The sequence below is a fragment of the Bombus fervidus genome, chromosome 2 (assembly GCF_041682495.2).
Source record: "Bombus fervidus isolate BK054 chromosome 2, iyBomFerv1, whole genome shotgun sequence".
In the NCBI taxonomy this organism is placed as follows: Eukaryota; Metazoa; Arthropoda; class Insecta; order Hymenoptera; family Apidae; genus Bombus; species Bombus fervidus.
Window position 1 is genome coordinate 17,916,710 of NC_091518.1, and position 13,948 is coordinate 17,930,657.

The 13,948-nt window shown below is 35.0% G+C and overlaps 1 protein-coding gene across 2 annotated transcripts in view; it reads left to right on the plus strand.

Annotated features, from left to right (window-relative positions):
• Gbs-76a (Glycogen binding subunit 76A) overlaps positions 1 to 13,948 on the plus strand; it is a 95,578-nt gene that overhangs the window by 501 nt on the left and 81,129 nt on the right. Inside the window, exon 1 of one of the 2 annotated variants that reach the window (XM_072022530.1) lies at positions 3,018 to 3,153. The exons of the other annotated variant lie outside the window; for it this stretch is intronic. The gene's annotated coding sequence lies outside the window, so the exon portion shown is untranslated. Of the gene's footprint in view, positions 1 to 3,017; positions 3,154 to 13,948 lie in introns of those variants that run through there. 2 annotated transcript variants of the gene reach the window in all.

Genomic DNA, 13,948 nt, shown 5'->3' on the forward strand with positions numbered 1-13,948 from the left:
ATTTCGCTCGATCACCGTTCGCACACTGTTCCGTTCTTCTGCCAACGATTCCTTCGTACAGTCGGTGATTTAATATTTTGGGGACGGGGAGAGCGATGGGGTAAAGGTTAGAACCGTTGAGAGGTTATCTTCGAGGTGTTTTTATACGATGTTTGTGCGATTTAATTTAGAATCTGCGTACACGGACAGATTTTTCGATGATACTCGTACGTTCTCTGATATAGGCGAAGCTGATTGGTTATTTTGATTGGAGAGCTTTCCTTTTTGTATCGATTATTTGTGTGGAAAAAGCCATGCGAGTCTTGCTTTACGTTGTTTGATATAACCTGTTTCATATAACGTTTAACCTCTTTGAGAGTAAATTTATTTAAATTAGATAATATTTACTTGAATCATATTTACAGATATTCGATGAATTGCATCGATATTGGAAGATATTTTTAATTATCTGAGAAAAATGTTGTACGTTATTGTACATACGTGGCTATTATATATCTTTGGAATCATGTTTGAATAAAACAACATGTACATACACATGCACATGTATCGTATGTATGGCTCCCTTCAGGGATTAATTACCTACGTGCTGATAAATTATAATATTAAGTATAGAAAGGAAAATAATAAATTAACGAATAATTTGTTTGAAGCAAAGTAAAAAGAATATATTAAATCGTACTACATTTTACCGATATTTTTTTAATTGAAAAGTTTACGAAAGTTTATTCGATTTTACCAACTATTACAAAATTGGCACGTTTCTCGCATTAATTTAATTTTCTTATTTTTATGATGTGTCTCATCGTAAATTTTACAAGCAATTGTCACAGATAGAACCTATTTCTTCTATATTTATCACTTTCATTACACTTTCGCGATAAACAGCTAGGTGTAGTGATGTATTTACATTGAATGGAATCGAATTACACTAAAGAAACGGTCGCATTGTTTCGTTCAAATTGCGTTTGAAGATTAGCTCGGCGAAGGTTTTACATACACGTACGACGTTGTATCTCTAACTGTTCTACATTGCTTGCTACTGTAGAAATTTTTTGCTGGCTCATCATCGTCGTACACGTGCACACTCTAGTTTTACGATAGTGTAGACTTGTTCGAAACGAACGAGGGGAGATTTTAATTGGAGGTCCAGCCGGTGCTGCCTCCTTTGTCGTGCTACGAGATAGATGTTACAAAAGTTAGAACGACCGTTGATGCAAGCAGCGTGAACTTTCTGGAAACTTTGAATATAAAGAAAAGTTTTTTTTTAAGAATTTAATTTCTCGACTCTTTCTATATGTACTTTATCACTTATTTTATGGATTATTGCAATCTTTTTATTCGATAAAAATATACTCAAATTTTTCTTGTATCAAATACATTTTTAAGGAAATTAGGTTAGGAATTTTCAGCCACAAAATTGAATAGTATTCCAGAATTTGAACGTACAATTAAATCTGAGCTATTTATTGCAGAAGCAAAAATCGATCTATTGGCTGATAGAGGAAATGTTGTGCAATCGATGTAATTGCTTGTGGTAATTATAAAGGTCAATGCATATGAGTTTTCTTAATTATTTCTTAATTATGAAATTGTTATCAGATACTTAACATTTATGGATGCTACTACATTTACATTATTCTTAAACTTATAAAAAATGAGTTCAGAAATTCTTGTTGTTTATTTCGTAAGATGTTACATTTTTTCGTGTCGTAATAATAATCGGTTAAAATAAGATCCGTAATAGAGATATTTGATAAGATCATCAATAGAATCCTTCTAATTAAATAGCTCAACATTCTTTGTATTTGAAAATACATTCTCAGGCCTTTTAAATTTATAAATGTAATAATAATGAAAAATCTCATATCTAAGTAACCCACTCAGATGTAACATTTCATCGTTATTTCAGTTAATCGATTATCTATTATCTTTTAAATTATTCCATATATCCGAATACATTTCCTCAAATTAATTCGTACATCTGTCTTCTTCACCCCATCTACTCACCCCTATACACGAAATATTTTAACGTAATCGAATATAATAACGATAAGATATTATGTTTCATCCCTGTGATTCAGTAAGATTCAGTACATCCACACCATTTAACATTTTTCCGAGCAAAATTTTTACATCACTCTTATCCGCTCTTATACAATAATAATAATAAGCCACATATTTAACTAATTTAGTAAAATCTAACATACCTAAATCATCTAAGTAGCAAACTTGTCAAATTATTTCCAATACGCGAATACATCGTGTTCAACTTTTCTAATATATTAAATATCGAATATATCTATCCTCATCCGTACTCACAAAATACTTCAACGTTCCTTTCTGCGCGTCAATTACATCAATTGACCGCTCGTGCACCACTAGCGTTGCGGTAATACCGTCGATGATATGGTAATTGTTCCTTCTATCGTTTTCACTGATAAATAAACCTACATTCGTTGAATTTAGATTTCTCAAAAATTTGTTCAAAAGATACCAAATTCACCGTAGAGGTTCAAAATGAAAACTGGCTCGCGCTACTTCTCCCATATTTTCTCTTATTGCGCAACATCCTAGTTTCAACCTCGTCGCCCTATCTCAAACTCTATTAAAAGTTCTACAATTTTGACAGAAACCTGGTGTGGCCACTGGTGTGGTTTTCGTGGGTCGTTCTTAGATCGCGTTCGCAAGTCATCTTCCGTTTCCCCTCCCTTAGCGAATCGCGCGTTGGCCGAATCTCGCAGAAACGATTCGTAGCAGTTTCCAAATCGCGCGCGGTCCCGCGTATCGCGAAAGAGGGACGCACCTGCATGATGCTCGGCGCGCAGCTGCGACCTTCGACGCCCTTGTGCCGGCGGTCGTGCTACGCGACGCCCGTCCTCGTCATTTTTACGCCGGACGCACGCACGGCCACGCGCGCGGTTTGCTCGTCCGCTCTGCTTGCTTCCCGTTAAGACGCAGATCCCGGCCGTTCTCCGCGTTTCTCCACCGTCACGTTCTCCCGTAACGCGAGACAAACAGTGTGCTTTCACCCCTGTGAACGCTGCTACTTCCGCCGGAGCATACCGGTGCTGTCAGCCGTGTCCTCGCGAGTGCATTTCGCTAAACGGCCCTCTGGAAGGGGCACCAGTGAAAGGATCGCCTGGCGGAAAGTCGGTGAGTGCCGCGCGAACCAGCACGCGTTCGCTTCCACGCTTCTTCCTGTTCACTCACCCTCCGCGACATCGTGTACCTGCGCAATAGATTTAAAGGGCCTCGTAGGGAACGCTTCAGGAAATTGTCTGGATTTTTTTTATATGATTTAATAAACGATTTATAGGAAGTGCATATAGAGCATTAGTGAATTGACACAAGTGACCACGTTGCTGGTTATAGAGTTTTGTTATACAAGTATTTTGCGATTATTGCAGCACAGTGCAGTAGAATAGAAATTGTAAGAAATCGTCAAACTCGTATGGAAATTTAGCGAATGATAATGTCAGCGAACTGACAAGTGATACGCTGTTACGTATGTTACACGATATTCTTTAAATCTGTAGAATACAAATTGTAGCTGATTCTCAGCATTGTATAGTAACGTAAGAAATGAATAGCATTTTAACGAACTGATAAGTGACGCGTTGTTGGTTATGGAGCTTTATTACACGGTATTTATAAATATAGCGATACGATTTTTACGTTACAAATTGTAGAAAATTGACAACTTTGTACAGTAAGTTATTAAATGATAATGTTAATAAATTGACAAATATCGTGTTGTTGTTTGTAGACTTTTGTCGCGCGAATAATTCGTGTTATTTTTACTATTTCAAACGAGATAATAAACTGGATCGTAAGTTTGTAAAATTTACTTGTCGAGCTTGACTTGGTTTAGTAACAAGCTTGCCACTATTGTGCAAAAATATTAAGCACATGCGATTTGTAAAGTTTTCTTGTATAATGTTAGTTTAATTAGGTCAATCAATCTTTTTTGTTGCGTTAGAGAGGAATTCGTCGAGATGAAGCGGCGAAAGTGACAAAGCAGGTGTTAGTGTTTATGACTTTGGTAACAGTTATATTTGCAATGTTGTTCAACATTTTAACTTTCAATTATATTTTTAAATAAATTAAAAGTTATACGTTCTTATAGTTGTTAACATGAAATAAGCGAAAAGTTCGACTGTTTTACATCTATGTCTTACAATTGAATATGTATGCTCTATATTTGTATTTCCGTGATAACATAGAATCGGCGATTTTGTTTTCTCTTAACCGATGATGTTAACTGTTTCTGTTTTGATTACTGCTAGGATACTCGATGGAAGTAGGTGTTAGATTGTTTTCAAAGGGAAACCTAACTGTAACGAAGACATACATGTATATACTTGTTTTGATGATTGTGCTTAATTTTGTCAAGGGGAATGTCAAGATCAATGTCTGTGTTGATTGACATTGGAGCAGATAAGCAATTCTTCGTTTGCATTATACGAAGCAACTGTTAGGGCGTATGAAATTGTCTAATTTATTCTTCGATTATTTAAAAATGAAGTATCGAACATCTTATTTATAATGTTGTCTCTATGCGTAATACAAATATATCAATAATACAAATTGATAAATCACCCATTATTGTTACGCGATATTTTTACATATTTAATAAATAATATTTTCACAAATTCCACGTGAATTTATATCTTAGTACAAATTTTGTTCTTCGATCTAATAGACGATTCTAAAAATATTATCGATCTATTTAAATATTTGTCTTCGTCCCACATGTGTCTCAAATATATGTCACGTCGTGTTTTTACAGCAGAACAATTATAAATAGTACTGTGAGAAGCACGCTCGTGATCAAATCTATGTATAAATTCGCGTGTATTATTATTTCGATATTACGCAATAATCATCCTCGTGGCTCGTCGTCGGTGATTGCCTTCGAATTTTAACATCATCGATACCATATGTGCGGAAACATCGAACAAAATTTAATTACTAGATATATATATGTATACTTTTAAAAGGACGAATCACGGATCACTCATGTTTATCGCGAATATCTGCAATATTATCGTAAGTTACCCACATCTTTCCTCTTATTTGATCACTTTTGTATTCCAGTTCACATTATTCTCTATATAATTATATTATTAAGAATACATTTCTTGTAAAGAGTTGCATAAGAATGGACGAGTTTCAGTCGGTATTCGGACAGACAACTTTCGATAACTTGTCTAATCGCTCGCCATTTGCGCTCAGATTTGCTGTCCTTTCCATTGTAAAAACTATTCGCGAAACTCCCTATTAAAATTCTCCTCAATATACGAGCGAAAAGTAAAAGTAATTGACAGTTAATGTTAATTAGAAACAGAAATTTTCAAAAACTTTGAAACCAACAAATCTTCGAAACCTCAAACAAATATTTGTCACTATTGTAAACGTTTACGTTTGACGATTAACAAAATGTATAACTTTGCAGTAGCGCGTGATTTATGGATTATTTTTGTGTTTTGAATTATTTAACAAATATTAAGTCATCTCATAAGCAATGCTACCGTTGGTTTTTATGCAATGATTTCTATTTTCACGATGTAATTCTATCTCTTGTAATTCTTTATTTTTATAGTACTTTAATGTAGTAGGAAATTCCATTGTTCTAAACTCGAATCTCGAGAAAACCGCATTCCTTGCAAGATGACCCAATATTTTTTGATGGAACGTAAATATCATATTTTTCACAGATTGATATTTTGTTTCTTACATGCGAGTAACTGAGAATCGGTTTAAGCCACAGATACACGCATACCTGAGCTTCTGATCCACTTTCCAATGCAATTGAAAGAAATCTAATAGATTGCTGCAGATTCGTATCGCGTTACGCACTCTTACAAGTGTGAACGCACGTATTGCGTTTCGATACAGGAGCTTTCTCAGATATCGAACAAATTAATGCAACTGATAGTAGGAAATGTTACGCAGCGTTCTTGTTCCGCCACGATTCGAGCCTCTTATCATCCACGATAAGATCTATCCAATATTGATCGTCTTGACGTCAATTTACAAATACAACGAATTAAAGTGAATTAGAATATTCGACATTTTCAGTCGTTTCAATTGATCGGTGTATTTATATATATGAAATTGAGTCGATTTGAAGTCAGTATTTTGCAGCATTCGCTGGATTTTCATTAAGAACATCGGAGACTTTCCAGTTATTTATTTCGTTTTTTTGCTCTTGACAGATTTGATTTATTTATTTGTACATTTTCCTTTCGTAAATTTAATTAAGATTATTACAATCGCTGTTTTATTCTTAGTCGTATAATTTAATTAATTAATTCTCTTTGTCTCACGATGACTAATTCAATTTTGAATATTAATTCACGTATTCGTCTCAAATATTCGCTTTCGCGTATAAAATATTATATTACTTTCAAATATTTCAATTTTCATTATTTCCATTTTCCCAGATTTGCACGTTCAATCGCACTTTCTCAATTTTCAGAATAAAATATTTCGTAATAATTCAATATTTCACGAACTCTCGATGTTATATCCTTCAGTGAAAGGCCAGTGAAAAAAACCGAATGAAATGTCTACAGCGAAAGACAGAGAAATTTTCTACGAAATCTCAAGAAACCTAACAGCGGTAAACATACGTGGGTTAACGTAATGAAAATCCAGAGAAGTACTTTTAGATAGTCGGCGATCGATTTGTTTGCGATTCAAGCGGAAACGCGGAGAATCAATCAATGCGTTCGCAGTCCAAGAATCCTCCCTCTACCAACTTGCCACTAACGCGTGTTCGTTCGTTATTCTTTGATGATGGTGCGGCACGTACTTGCTGCGTGTCAGTTTCTCGCATGTACATGCACTCCGATTGTTTAAATAACAGAAGATAGCATTGTTACCGCTATTCTCGGGTGTTCCGATTAACCATCGGGATTTTCCTAACTTACGAGATTGCCCCGCATGTTGCAGATGTTCATGCGTGCTGTTGGTAGATCGATTATTGATAGAAATATGTATACTGTCTTTTTGGTTTTCTGTTTATTCCACGATACGCTTATTTCCTATGCATAGCAGCATCATCGTGAAACGTTGTTGTGGAATACTTATCGTATCTTACAGGCGCTTGAAATTATATTAGTTGATCTGAATACACGTTTTTGTGCCATTTTTTATGAGCGATCATAAATAGAAGTGTGGAAATCGTGGCAAGTCGCGTGATTTTTATTTGTTAATAGTTCTAGTTATCGAGTTTAGTGTTATGTATCGTATATTATATATAAAATATTTATGATACGTGCACATAATTTCAGCGTCGTATGCAAATGCATATGCAGTTTCGCCAATGGTCCTCTGTCTTAGCGAAATTTCTTTTCAATAGGAATGTATCGAGCAGATTTACTAGTTTGGAAATTATCTTGTTTTTCTTTTCTAAAGGACGTGGATAGTTTTTAAAATATAATTTTTTACGCAAGTTTCTAATATTTACAGTAACGAATATTATAGGAAGCTAGAAGGTAGTTTCGATCTTAGTCACGATAAAGGACAATTTTTATGTTAAATTTATTTACAAAGTTTCGAATTTTCTGAAACTTGTTTTCTATTATAAATCAGTGAATTATGATTGCATAATGGTTTGTGTAAATTAGGGAGATTGAACGTAAACTAATTAAATAATCGTAACAAAGTGATTGTGTAATACGTAAAATAATTTTAGGTAATTATTGATATATACTAATTAGTCTTGTTCTAAGCAATTTTAAATTAACTGTTATACCATTAATGTCCTTTATTTGTTCTTTATTTCGCACAGTAAATACAAATATTTAATGCTCTCAGTTGAAAAGTTATTGTTTTCTATCAGAAATATTTACAGTTAGTCAAGTTTATCCTAAAGTCCCAAGGTTCCCTTACAAATACGTGAACCCTACATGAACCTCACGTGAACCTCACGTGAACCTCTCTCGATAATCAGGAATTAACGAAGTTTTCTAGAGGATAACAGACTGGCTTCATGTTAAGACCCGTATAAGGTTCCTCGCGCGTGTTTTACAGAATGTTCGAAAAAGTGTAATTGATGTTCAGCCGCGAATGAGCGGCTAATTTACTTCAACGTCGGTGTGCACAATCTGACCATTCATTAAGTCTCTAACGAGAACCTTATAATAAAAGGGTTAACTTGATGAAGTTACGAACTTTCTCAAATACCGATTAAGCGTGAAAATGTTTCTTTTCACACTTATTTAAACGTTCACTTGCTTTTCTCATTTAAGAATTTAAATTGTGAAATAGAATTTTTCTAAACTTAAAATGAATTTAGTAATAAGTTGCGCATCGTGTATAATTCTACAGTGAATATCAATAATAATTGCTCGGTGTAATTAATTAAATCCAAAAGTGTAATGTAATAGGAAGGAAATTTACGAGCACGTTCTCATCTTTACATCGATTGAACATAAAATTACAAACATATATCAGTAATATTGGTTTCAACGGTAGTAATAGTATTAATAGCATCATTAGTGTCGTATAACGTTAATATTATTATGGTGGTCTTATCAATTATGGTACCAATTGAAGGAAAGTTATGACGGTATATTATCTGGTATTGAGTTTAACAGCTTCGGTGTTATTCATTTGCATATAATAAAGATAGAAATATACTACAATATATTTTATTTTACATATATCGATACACTATACCCAATGAAAATGAATATCGCAATAATCGTATTCTGTTAATAACATGACTCAAACGTGATAAGTGAAAATCTGTTATTCGTTTCGATTGACAATATTCTGTGGAATATTTTAGACAATATTGATTTTCGTTGATAGAAAATGGAAGAGTCTTCTGTCTTGCTATCTGTGTATATATTTTTATCGATTCACTGATGAATCTAAATGTTTTCATACACGTGACTAACAAAGCTTTCTTACGTAATCTCGATTTGAAACAACAAATTTTCTTGCAATGCTTATCAATTGTAAATGTGTTTACTCGATTATCCTTGATCGACAGTTGAAAAATTTTTGCGCGAAATGCAACAACAAATTTATTGAAAAATGAACACAGATAGGGGACACGATAGCGTTAGCAATAATAATAACGATAATTTCTATTTGAGAACATGTGCCGACATCATGCTGTCGCCTTTAATCGTAATGATTACCAATTTGCGAATGTTACATTAAATAACATGAAATCGTTCGTTTGAGCGACTCTTTGGTTACAATATCTATGTACATGTAATGAAAAAATAGAAGAGTTGTGCGTGTACGTTGAATGAAAAGAAAATAAAACTGTCATCTAGGAACAGCTCATAGGCTTTGGGTCCAAGAAACTAATTTTTGGAATTTTTGTCTGTTTGTACTCGGATCGCGTAAAAACTACCGAAAGAATTTTGATGCCATTTTCTCTGTTGTATAGTTTAGTGTCTGGAAAAAAATGGGATATGTTTCATCTCGATTTGTTCCGTAAAAGCTGAGAAATAGCCTGATATTTGAGTTGAACGCGCTCCCATGTTTGGTCAAGCAATGGTCATTGTTTACGTCGTGTTTGTTCTAAAATCGAGTCTTTTAACAATCTAATATCTTTTACCACGGAGAACAATCTAACTGTTAGTATAAAAAATATGTAAATAGTTTATTCGTAAAAATTTATTTGTTTAAAAGTAGTTCCGTATATTAAATAGTCCAGGCGAACGAAATCGTGGGCAGAAAATAATTTTATATATAATATATAATCAAATTGCGGTATAATTTAGCATAAATTAAGGGTGAAACTATTAACAAACTAAATTATTTCGCGTATAAACACAATGTACATAAATTGTAATTAGTATGCGTATATTTATGCATTCATGGGAAACACGAATATATAAAAATACGTAAAATATCCACAGTATAGTAGTCTATATAATATTTAACGAATGAACATAATCTCCTATTAGACACCATTCCTTTGATTGTATCGAAAAGAAGCATAAATTTGCATAAGTCTCCGCAGTATAATTACGATCAACGTAAGGAGAAACACACTATATGATCGCTAAAAAAAATTTAATCGAAAATTACCCATAATTTAAAGTACAAAGTTATTAAATACGAGTAATTGGAAAAAAGATAATTAAATACTCATCTGTAGAAACTTACGATAATTGGAACCCGAGGGAGCGTTTCTCAACCAGCCAATTATCTCCGCGTAACAATCTTATTAAATCACACTACCGTCCCCCCAATAATATATATACACCTATGACTCTTGCACTTTTGCAATTTTACGTCGTCAATTTGCAAAATAGAAAAATCCGCTGCCGTACCTACAAATGACACAGTAGGTGTGACACGTATACGGATGACCGGTTGCAATTTATTTTCGCCAACAGGTATCCAATTTCTTGGCAGGTCTCCGTTCGAAGGCCAAGAGTTTAGCCGACATATAGCAGTAACGCGGTGCATCGCAATCAAGAATAAAATTTGCCCGTATCTCGCTAGTCTGGCCGGCCACGACCTACGACCAGGTGTATAAGGATCGCCGGTGGAATCCCTCATAGGCGTCTAGGTTGTCGACGCGGTAAAAAGGAGCGAGCATAGTCTTTGATGTTAGCGGCCGAGTCGCCGAGGTTGGGCTCCATTTCGACCTTTGATCCCCTCCTGCGTGAGTTCACGCTCGTGTTCGCGGGGCTAAGCTTGGCGGAGGTGGCGCGAACGACGACCTCGATTCGACGTCACGTAGTTTCGATTGATCGTGTCAGCCTTTCGTCGACCTTTAAATCGTGATTCGTCACGTGGACGCGTCAGGTAGACCCTTGTGGAAGCAGGACGCAATTTGTCGGGTTCCCAGTCGCGGCTTTACTTCACGCGAATCAGAAAACAGGCCGACCGAGTCCTGTCGATTGCTTTGACCTTCGAAGACGGAGAGAGAACTGCATGACGGGAAGCGTCGAATCGCTGCAATCGATTTCATACCACTGTTATTCGTAAGATCGTCGAAGACCTTCCTTCTTCCTCCTCGTTGGTAATGGGTGTCTTTCAAGTTGTCACGCGAAGATTCAGGTTAGCGAGAGGGGTATTTACGGATCATCAAATTTGTAAAACGGCCGGCGATTTTCAAGTCGTAAGTGCTATGCGAGAAAGCGTAGCTGGAGTAAGTAAGAAATTACAGTCCTTGGTCACCGAATTAGAACTGAAAACTTTCAGTATTCTTTGCGGTTCTTTTCTTAGTAAGATCGAGGAGCGCGAGCGAATTCTATTAAATCGTCACGGTATACGTTATACACGTTAACGAAAGTATTTGGACACTTAGGAAAATTAATGTAGGTACACGTAATATTATGTGTATTATACGAAACATTTTGAAATTTCACTGGCATTCGAAAGCAGTCTGAAAATATATATAAATTTCAAGATATTTTGCGGGAGTTAACACATACAACGCACACGTAACAATACACATGATATATTTGCAAAAGATTTCTATATTTCGAATACTTTCACGAACTACTGTACATGTGTACAATATTTGTTTTTTCCCCGTTTGCTTTTATTACATTACAGTGTTTAATTATATTTCTTTCATCATGCGCTGTATAATATTTTTGTGAATTCTTTATATCCTCGTTTCTTTGATAAGAATCCCGAATTTTTGTCTTGCAATCGGCTAATGTAGCGATCGAGAATGCATACAAAGATGATTGGACCAGATTCCGAACATTCCCAATGCCACTCACATCGAGTGAATTGTCTGACATGATATAGCATTATATATATGTATTTATATGCATAGTAATAAATCAAACAAATGAAATAATATATCATATATGATCGTCTAGGTATGTAGCGATAGTTCAGACAATCAAGGACAATTTCCCGTTTATGTGTTGTAGTATGTATTTATATAATGTATTGTAGTTAGAAAAGAGAATTTTCTGAGGAATCTCTTTGAATAAATTCTCGCTCCATTAGTAGATAGCTTTGTCGTTTGCAAGTATTTTGACATTTCCGTCAGGAATTTATTCAGCTGAGAGTTATAAGAGAGCATCAGAATGGATTGTGCTGAATGCATAAGACGTATATGTATAGTTAGTTGATTAATAGCAGTCATATGTTTGGAAGTTTTCATCATCTGTCGTCAGTCTGTTGACGAACTTTGGAGAAACGTACGAGATTGATGGAAGCTCGTTAATTATTTTATAAGTTAATCTTGATGCAAATGATGAAGCACCGATGAGAATGTTATATCATTTTGATTGGTCGATATGGATTTTCATTCCTGTCTTTCACGAACAACTACGTATTACTCTCTCTCTTATTCGTACAATTACAGACTCGTGCAGTGGGTATCGATCAAAATTTAACGAATGATTTGTATTGAATAAAAATTTTACTTACCATAAATGATAACGTCAATCGACTTTTCCTGCAATCATATAATATATTAAAGGAATAATTTATCAAAATTTACAACAATCAAATCCTTTGGTTGAACTTTGATTAACATTTTTAGAAATGTTTCTAAATGAATTTTCCATCGAATCGTTTACTAAAATTTACAACAGGCAAGCTATTCAAACTTGTATCGATCGCGAAATCGTCCGAAATATTTTCTAATATTTTATCAAATATTTTCAAACGTTAGTGTAGTTAGTCGATTCTGTGAATGCAAGAATTAAATTAATTCTCTTGTTTACCTCTCGTAATGCAATTCACCAAGTATACATCGTTTTTCCGTTTCCGTTTTTCTGTTTCATTCGGTGGGTGTGATTACGTCAGCGAAAGTCACCTTGAACCAGAGGGTTGCGTTCGATCCAACTGCTTTGGGTGGATTTTAGTTCCTGAAAGTCACCACAAGGCGCAATCTCCTCCCACGATTCTCCATGTGGTAGTTTCACTCGGTTTTCTGTGTACGATCTGGAAAGGTCATTGTGAAGAGGTCGTTCTCCTTCGTACGGATTAGTTCTCCACCAGAAAAGTAGTAGGAAAAGAATGGCTCAGGATTTAACGACGACCAGATTTCGTTTATCGTGCCTAGCTCGTATAACGTTGTGTGGCTTCTCTGATCGTAAAATCTCGAGAAGCGTTCCGTTGTCGATGCCTTTATTCTTCTTATTTATTTTAAGAGAAATCTAAGCGTTCCTTAATCTTGTGGTTACAAACATTACCCGAAAGTAAACTGAATTTTGTTTATGCATCGGTTAAAATTTAGGTTGTGAAAACATTTAGATAATTACGGTGGAAATAATATTTAGATAAGATTGGTGAAAATATTTGAATAATTGTGGAAATTTCTGGAGTAAAATATAGAAACCTGAATGATAATCGAAATTTAAACGGTCTTTTGATATAACAACTACTTCATATAAATTTAGACCTGTAACTGACCTGCAATACTAGTTTTCTAGCGGCTCGTTCACGCCAGAAAATTCTTAGAAGACTTCGTCACTGCCAAGATGCACTAGATTTACAGAATCTACAAAAACAGATATTTCAAAGTTGAACCTTAAATTTTGAGATCCTCTAGATTTCCAAATTTTCAAACAGATTTTTACTAAATTCTAATATCAGAAAAACTTCATCGGTGCCAGCCTTATAACAACATAGAGGAAGACTGCGGCTATTTTTACAAGACACGTACCTATACACGTACTGAATCATAGCCTGTTAATATCTCTTCTTGTGGAAAATGTTTTTATCGTATTGCGGAGAATCGTTACGTGCTTTCTAACGCTCCCTAACAAATTGATAAGCGTGTCTACTGACCTACAGGAGTAACAGTAATTACGCGGAAAGCTTTTAATTACCGCTATATTCATTCAGAGGCAGTACTTAATTAGCCCTTGAGCAGTCGAGCAAGCGGAAAAACAAGTGCATAACGCAAAGCATAAGTAAGTAGACGACACGATGCATTGACCGCGTGCCAATTTCATCCGCGTGCCGTTTTATTTTAGCCGCATTTGTCTCT